This window comes from Erithacus rubecula, assembly GCF_903797595.1.
Source record: "Erithacus rubecula genome assembly, chromosome: 5".
NCBI classification, from domain to species: Eukaryota; Metazoa; Chordata; class Aves; order Passeriformes; family Muscicapidae; genus Erithacus; species Erithacus rubecula.
In genome coordinates, this window is record NC_136687.1 from 56,059,441 (window position 1) to 56,072,474 (window position 13,034).

At 36.7% G+C, this 13,034-nt stretch overlaps 1 protein-coding gene across 1 annotated transcript in view; it reads right to left on the bottom strand.

The window, feature by feature from the left end:
* The window catches only part of TTC29 (tetratricopeptide repeat domain 29), a 170,562-nt gene that overhangs the window by 119,662 nt on the left and 37,866 nt on the right, over positions 1–13,034 (bottom strand). The gene's annotated exons all lie outside the window — the stretch shown is intronic.

Here is a 13,034-nt window from a genome sequence, read left to right on the forward strand (position 1 = left end):
GGAGAGCAGGGACCCATCACAAGTCAGAGGTGACTTGGGAAGACAAACATCCCCTATTTCCTCATTTTCCCCCCTCACTTTAAATACTGAGCATGATTTCACATGGTCTGGAACATCCCTTTGGTCAGCTGGGGTCACCCGTCCTGGCTGTGTCTCTTTCTACCTTCCCACACCCCCTTGGCAGTGTGGCAGTAGAAAACACCTCCACATTATCAGCCCTGAGTTCAGCACAAATCCAAAGTACAGATCCATACCAGCCACTGAAGAATATACACTCTGTCTCAGTCAAAGCCAGCACAGCCTGGCTCACAAACACAGCAGCACACACAGCTTTCCACGCTGCCCTTGTTATCCCCATTTGCTATTGCCACAGTTATTGCAGTATTTGTTGCATTGGTAACAGCCAGCTTCACATGGGGATACACTTTTCAAACGTCATTCTGGGAATAAAATACCAATCCCACTGCATGTTTTCCCTCCCAGGATTAGCTGGTGTTTGTTCAAGATCAATCTTGAAAGGAGAAATATTTATTCTGGTAGTGAGTAGGACTAGGTCATAATCCTTACAGAACACAAAACACTTGAATGCTTTAATGTATTTTCATTGTTGTAACTGATGGCACCTTCAGAGTAAATCAGGCAGCAAAATCTGCAGCTGTGATTCGCTTTTGAGTGCATGACATGATTTAAGTTATCATACGACCATATTTAGGGTTACAGCTTCAAGTCAGTCTAAAATAATGTCCCTTATGTCTTTACATCTAAGAGCTTTCTATGCTGATAAGAGAATTCTTGAGCACAATGCTTGCTTTTGCATACAATTTTTTGTACTTCAAATCTTTCCTGCATATATGGCCATGGTATTTTAGTCCTTATTTTCTTTTCAAGTATTAGCATCTTAAATTGAATAAAGAGCTGATGTCAGGTGTCAGTTTGCATCTCCTTTTTTGATGCCAGTCTTATGCTCTGATTCAGGCATTCCCACTGCTTATTCCAGTTACATCTTTTGAACTTCCTGTTCTCATATAGATAACTGGGTATCTTGCACAGTCTTTTTTTAGACAGAATAAATGTGCCACTTTTGGGTTATAAGTACAACCTATGGTCAGTTTTTATGCACTATTTATGCACATCTTTCCAAAAGATTATTTTGATGCTAATTTAGGCCACTGAAGAGCACAGTGAGCAATCACCAGTAAATTAAAACCTGTAGACAATTAGATCTGTTATTTCATATTTTTCAAAACGATGACAACCAAATGAGGTGTGAATACCACGTCTATTGCCCTCCCCACCCCCAAGCTGGTCTCAAATCCTGTCAGTGACATAGAAGTTCACAATTTTTGTGGTTTCATTTCTCTGAACTCCCCCAGGGTTCATCTATTTATGAAGTGGCAGGTACTTCTGCAAAGTAGGGATTGATGTAATATGTAAGAGTAAGAGAAAAGATCTTGAGACACACAACTTTTCCCACTTTATTTTCCAGAAATCTGCAGACCCAGCTGGTAGAAAATCTGAAATATTGATTAAACATATTATTTGTCCAAGACCACTGTGTATGTTTTGAAGTTGCTCTAGCATTAGGGACCAAAATATAATATAAAATCATCTCAGTGGAATAATCAGAATTTGTACATTACATTATTACTGCAGCACTCGTAAAAGGAAGCAAACTCTGGCCTTGCAATAGATTTTTGAAGTTCTGTGTTTGTTTTTTAAGTACATCATTGATACAATAATGCAAATGACTCCAGTAATGTGACTGTACAAACCTCTCAATTTGTTTTACTTTTTATAGTTATGTATTATTCATGTTGCATTAGCATATGCACTGTTTATTTCCCTAATTGTAACAAGCACTTAATTAATTACACTATAACCTCTTGAATCTATAGGCCAACTGTTGCGTCTTTAGTTAATATTTTAAAGTCTCATCTTTTTCCATTTTTCTGTGTGTCTTTGATGTTTTGTTTCTTACCCTTCTTGTTTGGGTTCTCTGTGGAATAGTCTCAGAATAATTCTGCAGTTCTCTTTTATGGCTGAAACTTTGCATTTTAACAGTTGTCTGGAGATAGTTTCTTCCTTGTGAAATATCAGTTTTAATAACAAGAAAAGGAAAATGCCATAAATCTGCACTAACTACATAAAGCTGAAGTCTCTGAGAGACTGATTAACATTGAGACTCTACACAGGTTTTTCAATAATTAGAGGATGTGCTTGCATGGAGCCATGACTGCTCTGGCCTTGATGCTGTTTCCCAGGGCAGGCAGCAATTATTATAGCCCACAGTAAATTTCCTACATTCACTGCCTTCAGCCACCAAAGATCTTTTGGAGTAAAAGTCTCTTAATTTTCTACATTCTTCTCATCAGCTTGGATTAGCAAAATGTACTACTTACTTTCTTCAGTTGTTTTGGAAACAATTGAAAGCAGCTTTTCTGCTGCAGCACCTGAGGTTGAAGGGATCTGATCAGGGCTTTTATTATATTAACATAGTCCTGGAGCTTTTGGCAGGGCAGCCAGAACCAAACTGTTATCACTGTCTTTGGGCTCAAGTGAGTAACCCCCACTCAGCACTCTCAAGCTTTGTGGTGCAGATTATATTTATTTATTGTTCTCAGATTTTTTATGGCCTCTGTGGCTCACAAATGAATTATTCATTGAAGTAGAAGGCTCCTTCTTCTGTGATACTGTGTCTTCACTTTGTTATGTGCTTATTTTGCCTAGAATTTTGTTGTACTACACTAATAAAACCGACTCATCTAATCTTAAAAGACAAAATAGATACTCATGGCTAGTAAATGAAATGTTAATTGGTGAAATTGAAGTGGTTATATTGTTCTCTAATTATACAGATCAGATGCTGCTAGTTATTAGTTGGGAGAAAATGCCCAAATTGCTTTGTGTAGGATAATCTTGGACAAGGCTGTGTAAGATATGAAACCATTGCTGGTGAACTTCATAATTTGCCTTTACAGCCACTGTTGTCAGTTCATACTAAGTCTCTCCATGGTGATACACTTAAATACAGTAAAGGAACTTTTAAAGCAAGAAGGGACTTAAAACCCTGAAAAGATCCACTGTAACAAACTGTACTTTTAGTGTGAATTTGTAGACATTTGTTCATCAGTGTTTTGACCTGACCTGAAACTTACCATTAGGAAGAGCAAGGATAAAACTTCAAGAATTAAAAGTCTTTTGGAAGAGGTTGTATGTGAAACTGAGGATGACTTTTCAGAAAAATATATAGATTGAAATAAAGATGGACATTGAGAAAAAGATTGAAAGAGAAGGAGAATAAACTTCTGACAGGAAAGAAGTAGTTCAAAGAAATTTGAATGGTTAGCAAAGAAACATCAGGAAGTGTGAAGGAGGGTGAAAGGTTTAAAAATATTAGTTAGAATGTGAACAAGAAGAATAACTAATATTAGTGAAAAAGGGTAAGTTATTAGAAACCTGTTGAATAAACCTCTGGAGAGAAAAGAGAGAAAAAGCACTGTCAGACTGGGTATTGTGTGAGAAAAGGAGAGTGAAAATGCAGGTAAATATGGATATGCAGTGGACTGATCTCAGGGTTGCCAAGGACAGTGCCTGGAAGTTATGAAGGGTAGGTGAGATGTCCAGAGCAGATATAACATGTAAACAGACTTTCCATTCTCAGCTAGTTTTGGTAGGACAGTTTTGAACTGCCAGGTGGGAATATCCTTATAAAGGAACTATTTTCTTGCTGCTTTTTCTATTCCACATGTTAAAGAACTTCAATCAGGCACCATTTAAAGAGAGTAACAGTTTTATCTGGCATTTCTCTTAAGGGAGGGGAACACAAAGTATCCTTTTAGCTTATCATCTCAGTTGCAAAAAATACCCCATTAATAGTGGTGGCTTTGATTTATTTGTGTGGGTGCCAGGGAATTGGTGCCGTGTTAGAAGAAGGTGCTGATGTTTATTCTTTGTTCTTTTCTCAATAAAAAGGTAGGAAAGTGGCAGACTCTGAAATGGAGAAGAGTGCTCTTCCTAAGCCTCTTCAGAAGGAAGAGAAACCAGCACTGCTGCATCCAGCAGAGATGAGAAGAGAGATCCAGTACTAGGCTGAGAGAGTAACACACAGTAGTGTTGCTTGGAGCTGACCTTTTCGTACAGCAATGCAAGAGCTGAGATAAAGGAGCAACTAATCCTGGAAAAAGGATTTTTTTCTGAGAAGGAAATTCCAGCAGAGTAGGTAGACTTATAGGAGAACAGAGGATTTATGTTTAAAAATCCCCACAAAAAACTTCATGCCCCCATATCATTTTTGTAATTACAGGCAGTATACTTCACAGCTTCTTGTGTATATATACCAAACTTCATTGGCTTATACTCTTTAAATTAAAAATATGTTCTAAATAGTAAGTGAGTAGTATTTAGAAATGTGGGGCTATATTCTCAGCTAGCATAAAGGATGTCTCACTTAGCCATGCCATTTTTCACAAGCTGAGAACATGGCCTATGACCTCCTTTCACTTATTGTATCGTGATGGAAATAGAAAAAAAATGAAATCGATGAGATTTTCAGAATTATTCTCTAAGTAAGGAAAGTCAGGGAAAAAAGATGTTTCAGAGTTCGTACCTGGAATATCTTTACTTTTAGAATTATTCATAGTGCATTGATTTTTAGTTGTTTTGCCATTATTGAGATCATAATTAATAATACATTTCCTAAATAAGGGGTATTCTAAATGGATTAACATATATAAATATATATGTGGTTTTATATGCACATATTAAATCTGCCAGCTCATCAATGTATTGTGTTCCAGATTTGAATAGCACTTTAAAATGCAGCAACAAATAGTCAACTAAAAAACAGAAAAGAAAGAAAAAAAAAGGAAAAAGCTTAGTACTCAACCATAGAACTGTGTCTGGCTTTGAAAAGGGGCAAAGACTATGTAGAACTATTTCCAAGGGTAAACCAGTAGATAGAAGAGTGAGAAGGAAATATCCATACAGGGAAGACTGTGTCATAATTCTGCACCAAGATGTTGTATACGTAAGAGAAAAATTATCATAAAGAAAGAACATCTGTTTCTGCCTGATTTGGCAGGTGTATTTATCCTGTTAGGAGGATAAAAAAGGGATGTTACTTAAACAGTGAAGGACAGGATTTAGTAAAAATGATGATACTGCACTGTGTTATTTTGAGATAAAAAAGATTATTAACAAAGTATTTGACTGTACTCACAGCTCATGCTTTTGTTTCAGGACCGTAGATGAGATCTGCAGTGGCAGAGACAGTGCATGAATTAAATGCAATTAGAAAGAAAGTTTCCAGTCTAGAACACTGAATAAGGCCCTCATGAAAGAACAGTTCCTTGTTTTCTATGGTCAGATCAAGGGCTGTGCAGGCTTTGCACAGCCAAGTGCAGTTTTTCCAAGGATCCTGGGAAAAGGATTCTATGCACTCCTGCCTCGCAAAGCTCGTGCTGCGCCTCCTTTGTTGGGCTATTGTTTCCAGAGCTAGCTGGGTTTTGCTAACCAGGGATGCTGATACATGATAATGAAGTTGTGTCTTTATTTTACTAGGTAGACAGCTGCTCTGAAGTTAGGATGTTATGGGATTCCACAAAGTTTATTTTATTTTTTTTAAGGCAAAACAGGTAATGATAGAGTTTGATGTTAAAATTGATGAAACAGACTATCTAAATAGACTTGTTCAGAAATATGGGCAGGAAAGAAAACAATACACCAGGGTAAAGCAGCACTCAAGACAGATTGATCAGAGGGAGCAGAAAAAAATATAGTTAGAACTGAAGACTGAATAAATTCTCAAGCTGTTTAGTATTATTCTGGAAAAGTATGGCTGGCTGTGACAAGAAGGTTCTGAAGACTTAACAGAAGAAAGGGTGATCAAGGTCACATTTGTGACACTCGAAAAATACTACACTGAAAGTTGTTGACTTTTTGTCAACAGGAGAAACAGATAAAAAGAAAAAAAAGGAGGGGGGAAAATATCATAGAAACAAGCTATCTATGCTTTTCAAATTTGAGTTAAATTTTGAATTTACCCCAAAGTTTGCACAGAGAATTTAAAATTTATTTTAAAAAAATTGATGGAAAAGTATGTTAAATTTCTTTTACCCTAAGACATGCCCCCTCTCAAAAATCTATTGTCTAAAAGCATAGTTTCTATATATGTTTTCTCTTTAACTTCCATACTGTGTTTGCTCAGTTTACCAGCCCAAATAAGTTTTTGAGCTTTCTAACATTGTAGTTCCAGTCTACCAGATGCAAGGCTGTATTCTTTTGCTTTCAGAAATAATTTTCAACAATAGAAAACAAAATTGAGATCCAAGAATGCCTTGTTTTTAAATTTTTTTTTTTTTCTAGTGATACTGCCAAAAGCACAAAGAATGCAGTCGGCCTCTTGAAAGCAAAATAACTCCCAGGGCACTGCTTGTCAAGACTCTTCAGAGCATTCTCTTGTGTGGATTCCCAGACACGTAGGATGGGCTGTGTGTTATTGACATTGCTGCCATGGCTGTGGAGCAGAGGGTGTGCATCACACGCACACCTGGACCTTTGCAACTCCACGTGAGGAACTTCAGTGCTTTCTGCTTTACTTGTTTTTGTGAACAAAGTTGCCCTCACGATTATGAACAGCACTTTTGCTGCTCTTCTCAGCAGAGATCACTCTTTATGTCAGACTGTCATGGTTTTTGTAGAACAGAGACTTCTGAAGCACTTTCCTGAGGTGTCTGAAATGTCCTGGGCATGTTGCTCATGATTTAGTACATAAGGGAGAGGCATTCATTGCTAGTGGTGCCCATTTGTAGGTTAAAAAGATAATTCACTTTATGAATACCTGTAAACGGCTTCCAATTTTCTTTTGGCATGTCAACAATATAACAAATTAGGAACAAACAAATCAAAATTTAATTCAACTTCCCAAATGCTCTCTCTAAAGTCCTTAAATTTAGGAAAGAATAAAAATACTCTCAGAAGGCTGAACACCAGCAGGACATAAGGGATTGGTTGAAAATAGGGTGCTGTAGTCAGATCTGACTACTGAATCTGAGCAGGATACTGAAGATAAAGAGGAACCCTTTGGACAGGCAGAGAAAACTGTGTCTTATTACTTGATTGCTCCCTACTGTAGTGTCAAACACCCTTCAAATTATTTAAAATTAAGACTATTTCTCATCATTTGTAGCATGTTAGCAAAATGACTGATTTCTCCTTCCTTAGATAGCCTCTCTGTTACTAATTCCTGCAGTTGTATCGAGTTTTATTTATGTCTACCTGCATAATAGACTAAGAATTCAATGTAAAATTATTTGAATTTTAAGTTTGATGATTTTATTAACTTTAATAAATAATTAATTTTAAATTCTCAGCTATATGAAAGGCTTTTGCCCCAGACTCATTTCTTGGTGTTTTTCAACTGTGTGAACTTCACAACCTGATTTAAGAAAGGAACCCTAATATTTAGATAAATGCCACTTGTCCATATGCAGATGTTTTCTAATCTATTTGAAATTATTTACACAAAGTTACTTATTATGTTCTGTCAATATCTGCTGTGCAATTGCTTGTTTTTCTAGTTTCCAAACTACAAGGACTCTTCTCTCTACGTGGCCATGCATACACATCTCCTTGTTCCCAAGGGGATGAGTTTAACCTTCTGAACTGGGTATCTTCTGCTCTAAGCTTAAATTGGATTGTTTCTAAGGTAGTCAAAAGAATGTTTCTTCTTTCCCTAGGACACTTTTTGATTTTGGTATCAGGAACTTTCTGAACCTTCCATTTAAAATAAAATATGAAGAAAAATCCCTTTAAAACAGTAATTTTCTTGTTAAAGAAAAAAAGAGATTCTGTAATGTGTCAGACTGTACCTCAGTTTCTGGACCAGGACATTTATGAAACTGCAGTTTTATATTCCTAAGGCAAGTCAGGACTAGACTGGCATAGAGGGCATTCCTCATTTGGTAGGGGACTAGGATTGTGTATAGAGTTCCTCTGTTTTCCATAATAATCCCCCATCCTTGGGGGGACCCAAGGGTCCATGCAAGGGTCCATCCTTGGATCTGTGGCATAGTCATTGAGACAATTGAGGTTAGGGAAGAGTTTTGGTAAGAGAAAGGCTGACATAAACTAGAAAGTGTTGATAAAAGAGCAGTAACTGGAGGCTGTTATAATCATTCCTAGTATGAAGAAAGTCACTGAGGAATGATTGCTCATTGTCCCACTTTTCAGAACAAAAATTTGGGAAATAATTTCTTGCAGACATTAGGTGTAATCTAATCTGCTAAAAAGATGGAGAAATTACCCTCATTAATTTTTAAATCTCATACATGGTTGATATTTTTGAACTTCCCTTTTTGTCCCCACTGTTATTTCCATACAGAAATTTGTTTTGAAAGGAAGATGACCCCTGACAGATTCCATTGATTTCATCACTGTACGTTGTTCCATAGCATAGTATCACCTTAATTTAGATTTTTTTTTAACTACATGAGTGATAAGAATATAAAGTGTGGATAAAATCAATACCCCATCATTTTTTATTTTATAAATCATATATACACACCTATAAATATGGTGTGCAATTTTCCCCTGCTATTTCTGGATGGCTCCAACTTTATATGAGCTTAATTGCATTATTTAATTATTTGCATTCTATTTTGTTATTTAGTAAGCTCCTAGTTTGGATGAGAAATAATGAGGAGTCTTTCAGAATGCAGATTAATGCAGGATTTTTTTTTCTCTGGCTGACATTTCCTATAGACCGACTGTACAAATGTCACCCAGGAAAATAATATTTGTCACAAATGTATTAGCATGAGGAGTAAAGTAGAAAAAGATTTTAAACAAAACCAACTTGTGTGTTTCTCTGTTTCTTTTTTTTTTAATGGAAGAGCTGTATTTTCACACCATTTTTAATCCAGAAATCATGGCAGAGATCTCTTAATCACTGACCACTTGGGCAGGATATGGCCAAAGCTTTGACAGAGCAGGCAGAGCAAAGGGTCACATAACACTACACAATTCTGTTTGAGCTTGCAGATTTGAAAGCAGGTTCAGCCATGAAATAGGAGGTCTTTTCCCATGATCCATTATCTCACTGAGATTTAAATAAAACATTGGGAAGTGAAACGAGTTGAGAGTTCTTTGGAGAATGACAGGAGCAAACCAAGTAAGCAAAGAATCACTGCTTTGGCACCAGCAGGGCACTTGTCTGCCAGTCCTCCTGAGCTAACAACTTCCAGCAAAACAACTGCTAGGGAATACAGTCATCCTAATGACAGAATGCCCTGAAGAAGTAACCTTAAAATGGTTAGTTTTGTACCTGGCAGTTTGTAAATTACCACAATAATGTTACACACAAAAGCTACCAGCTGCAATTTCTTCAAATTCTAACTTCAGTCATAAGCTGTTGCTCATCATCAGTGTGAGAAAATTGTCTAGAAATCAAGTTGCTATTGCCAGTCTAACTCTTTCTGTAGAGGCTCTCAGAGGTAGGAACTTTTTCTACATCAGATGTCTTCTGTTGTCAGCTCAGTGTGAAACCAATGCTGCTGCATTCAAAGCCATAGCAGAATCAGGATTTTACAATGGCTCTAAAATTTCTACAGTCAAAAGAGAAATGCCACAGCTCCTAGGTGTCTTTGAACTCAACATGAACACCGTTTTATTTTTAACAGAGATGATCCAAATTGAAGTAATTCTGCTTTCAAAATATTCAAATCACACAGCACCAAGCCAGTTCTGATGCCAAGAAAGTCCCTTTCTTCTCTCTCATCTCTTTCTCGTGCTTTTAGTCCACTCTCTCTTCCCACTCAGCTTTTGAACTGAGGTGTCCCTCAGCTCAAAAGAACTAGTCTTCAGTTTGATGTTTTGAAACCTTGCCTGGCCTCAGACAAGTGGATGTAACAGCTCAGCCCCTTGTAGGGGAGAGAGATGAAACAATGTCCAGGGGAGCCCAGATTCCTCCAATCCCCTTCCGTGCAAACAGAGCACTTAACCTGTACCGTCACCTCAACAACGAGGCCCTTTATGTTTAGCACTTTCTCTGGATAGTTTAATATGAAGTAATTCCATTAATGTTTCATACTCTTGTTTCATTAATTTTTTGAAGAAAGAATGTATTATTAAATGTTCAGTCCCTTCTCTCTTATCACATCAATTAAGGTACAGGAGGTACATCCACAAAAACGTCCTCCAGCAAAACCTGAATTAACATCTGATATTTTGAGGATTAAGAAGGCCATGAAAACCCCAAAAAACAACAAGCCTTTAAACTCCCTTTATATCACACACAGAGTCAACAACAAAAAAAGGGCAGTTACTATTTTGTTATTAAAGAACAATGTTTTAGTTTGTAATTGCAAATTGGAAATGTGACATAAGGTCTAACCTTTAAAATAAGTATTTTTCTTTATTAGGGCCTTTCCCAAGTGTATTCAGCCTTTCCTTCACAAGATAACCTTTGTTTCTGCTCTCAAATCATAATCTCAACTTCTTGATAGTTTCCTTTGTCCTTTTCCAGTTTCCACATAACTATGGTAAAATTTCAGGGTTGCTACCTAATAGTTCTATCTTGGTAATTTTTTTACCCCTATTTATTTACTTAAGATGCTTTATGAGTGATATAACTGAATGAGTGGTGTGTTTCCAATGAGCACCATGTCTGTTTATTTCTAAATAGTTGCCTGGGGTATTCTACTCTCCATGATTCAGTTGCCTTTATAGTTAGATGACACCTCAGCTGTTTTAAACCACTGATAGTTTTGTGAAATTAGTCTGGTCCTTGTAATAGCTATGGTAGATTCCAAATACTGGGAAGAGGATTCTCTCTGTGGAGTGGTGGGTGGTAGAGAGACTTGAAATGGAACCTGACAGCAAAAAAAAAAAAAAAAAAAAAGCTCCGATATCACTTTAATAAAAGCAAGATTCATGTAAAAACTTTTTCACTAAGTCTTACCTGTGGCTGAATAATGGCACCAGGTGCTCAAGTCTGTGCACAAAGAGAGTAATTCTGTCCCAACAAACCCTTACTTCAATGTCCTGCACAGAAGCAGCTTCCCGTGGGATTCTGCCATCTTTCCCCAAAGCAATAAGGCAGGTTGTCAGTTCCCTAGAGCTGATTCCTTCTATTCCTGCTGGGATTCCAGAACCCTCAAATTCTCTCCATTCACCCCCACTTCCCTACATATGGTTCTTTTCCCTGCCATTCCTGCATCTTATATAGCACAAGCAAAGATGTATAGCATTTTGTTTTGGATTTTTTTAAATATGCTGTGCCTAATGAGAGCCTGTATTCCTGTGTGTATGTTACAGAGTGTTCTGTGTAATGCCAATCATTCCTTTGACTTTATTGCCATACTTGGGAAAAAATTTCTGATTAATGAGTTTTTTTACCCATGTGAGCAAAAAACGAAGAGATGCCATTTAAGCCAGTGAGTTGTGGAGCAGGCAGAGGAATCAGCATAGGGTTGTTTATGGATTTGACTGACTTACGGCTTGTTACACAACTAAAATAGTGAAGGAATATTCTTGTTTTACCTTTCAATAGAGCACTGTGCTGTACAATATTTTCATCTACTGAAAATGTTTTTTATAAAGTATGGATAAAGCATGTATATTTTAAAAAAATTCCCACTTGTGTAAGTTAGTACATCAGTGACGTAGCTGAAAACACTTTCTGAAACAATGTATTAACTCAGTAAAATACAAATGAAAACTGTATATTAATTGCTTTATGTGCCCTCCTATACTCATGTTTTATTAACCTTTTAATATTATCAAGTATCATGCTAGAGTGTGATACTCCTCCAAATAAAGCACTATTTTTACCTGGTTTATGAAAATAAATGAGCATTGCATATTAGCATTTTGATTTTGTGTGAAAGCATGTAGTGTTTTTTCTTGTATTTCCTGATTGTTTCAAGGGCATTGTATCATAAAGCTGAGGACTCTTTTATCTTCCTTCAGATAAAGTTGCTAATTACTCCTAATTTTACATGATATTTAAAGATTTTTGCATTTATTATTACCATCTGAACCAAGTCCTAACATTATTCAGATTAGGAAGACACTAGATAGTGCTTTTCTTAAATGTTTCTCCTACAAAGTAGAGTGATGACATACTCCACCACCACTCATTCCTTTCCCTGACTAGAATTTCATCAGAGTACAAATGTTAGGAAGCTCAATGAACATACAGTTTAATGCAACCAGTTAAATTGCCTGAGAGGAAACAGTGCATACAGCTTTTTTAAAGCCTTTCCCCTCAGGCCATTAACTAAGAAACTGGTCACTAACTGCTGGTAACAAACCATTTTGGCAGGATTATTGCTATTACCAGAATTCCGTGGTTTATGGCTACGTTTTGTTAAAGACATTAGGAACTGTAACATGGATGAGCCCACAGTGCTGGAAAAATCTTTCTTTTCCCTTGTGATTAACAATAGTTTTTCTTCCAGCCCAGATGCCTCGAACAGTGGTTTCATTATTTCTCATATCTCCCAATGCTGTAAGAAAGGCTTTTCATTATGGCCAGGATTCAAATGAAAAGAGTGATACTATAATACTGACTTCTGGGAAAGTACAGCTCATGCAGAAGCCACCACAAGTAGACTGGATTTTGACAATTTCCAAAAAATTGTAGCTGCTACAAAGAACTGGTGGAACAACACAGAGCAGCTTTCTCTTCCTGTGATCAGCCTAATGAAGGCACCACCACTGCTGAACACACCAAAAAGGTTTTATGTTCATTTTACATAATTTTGTAGCTTAAATTTTAGGTGTAAGAAAGGGGTTTTGATCAGTATATTTCTAGCACTCCTCAGTTAGTTGCTTTTCCTAATTACTGCAATTCACATAATCTATAGTATTAGCAAAGATGGCTCAGCCTCATTGGTAATGGAAAGTACAGAATTCTAGGTAGTTCAGCACTTAATTAGGAAAAGTTTCGTGGAGATCCAAAAATCTTTTCTTTCTTTTATTTTCTTATTTTTGTTTTTTGGGAAAAGAATTCAGTCTAAGAAGATATTTTGACA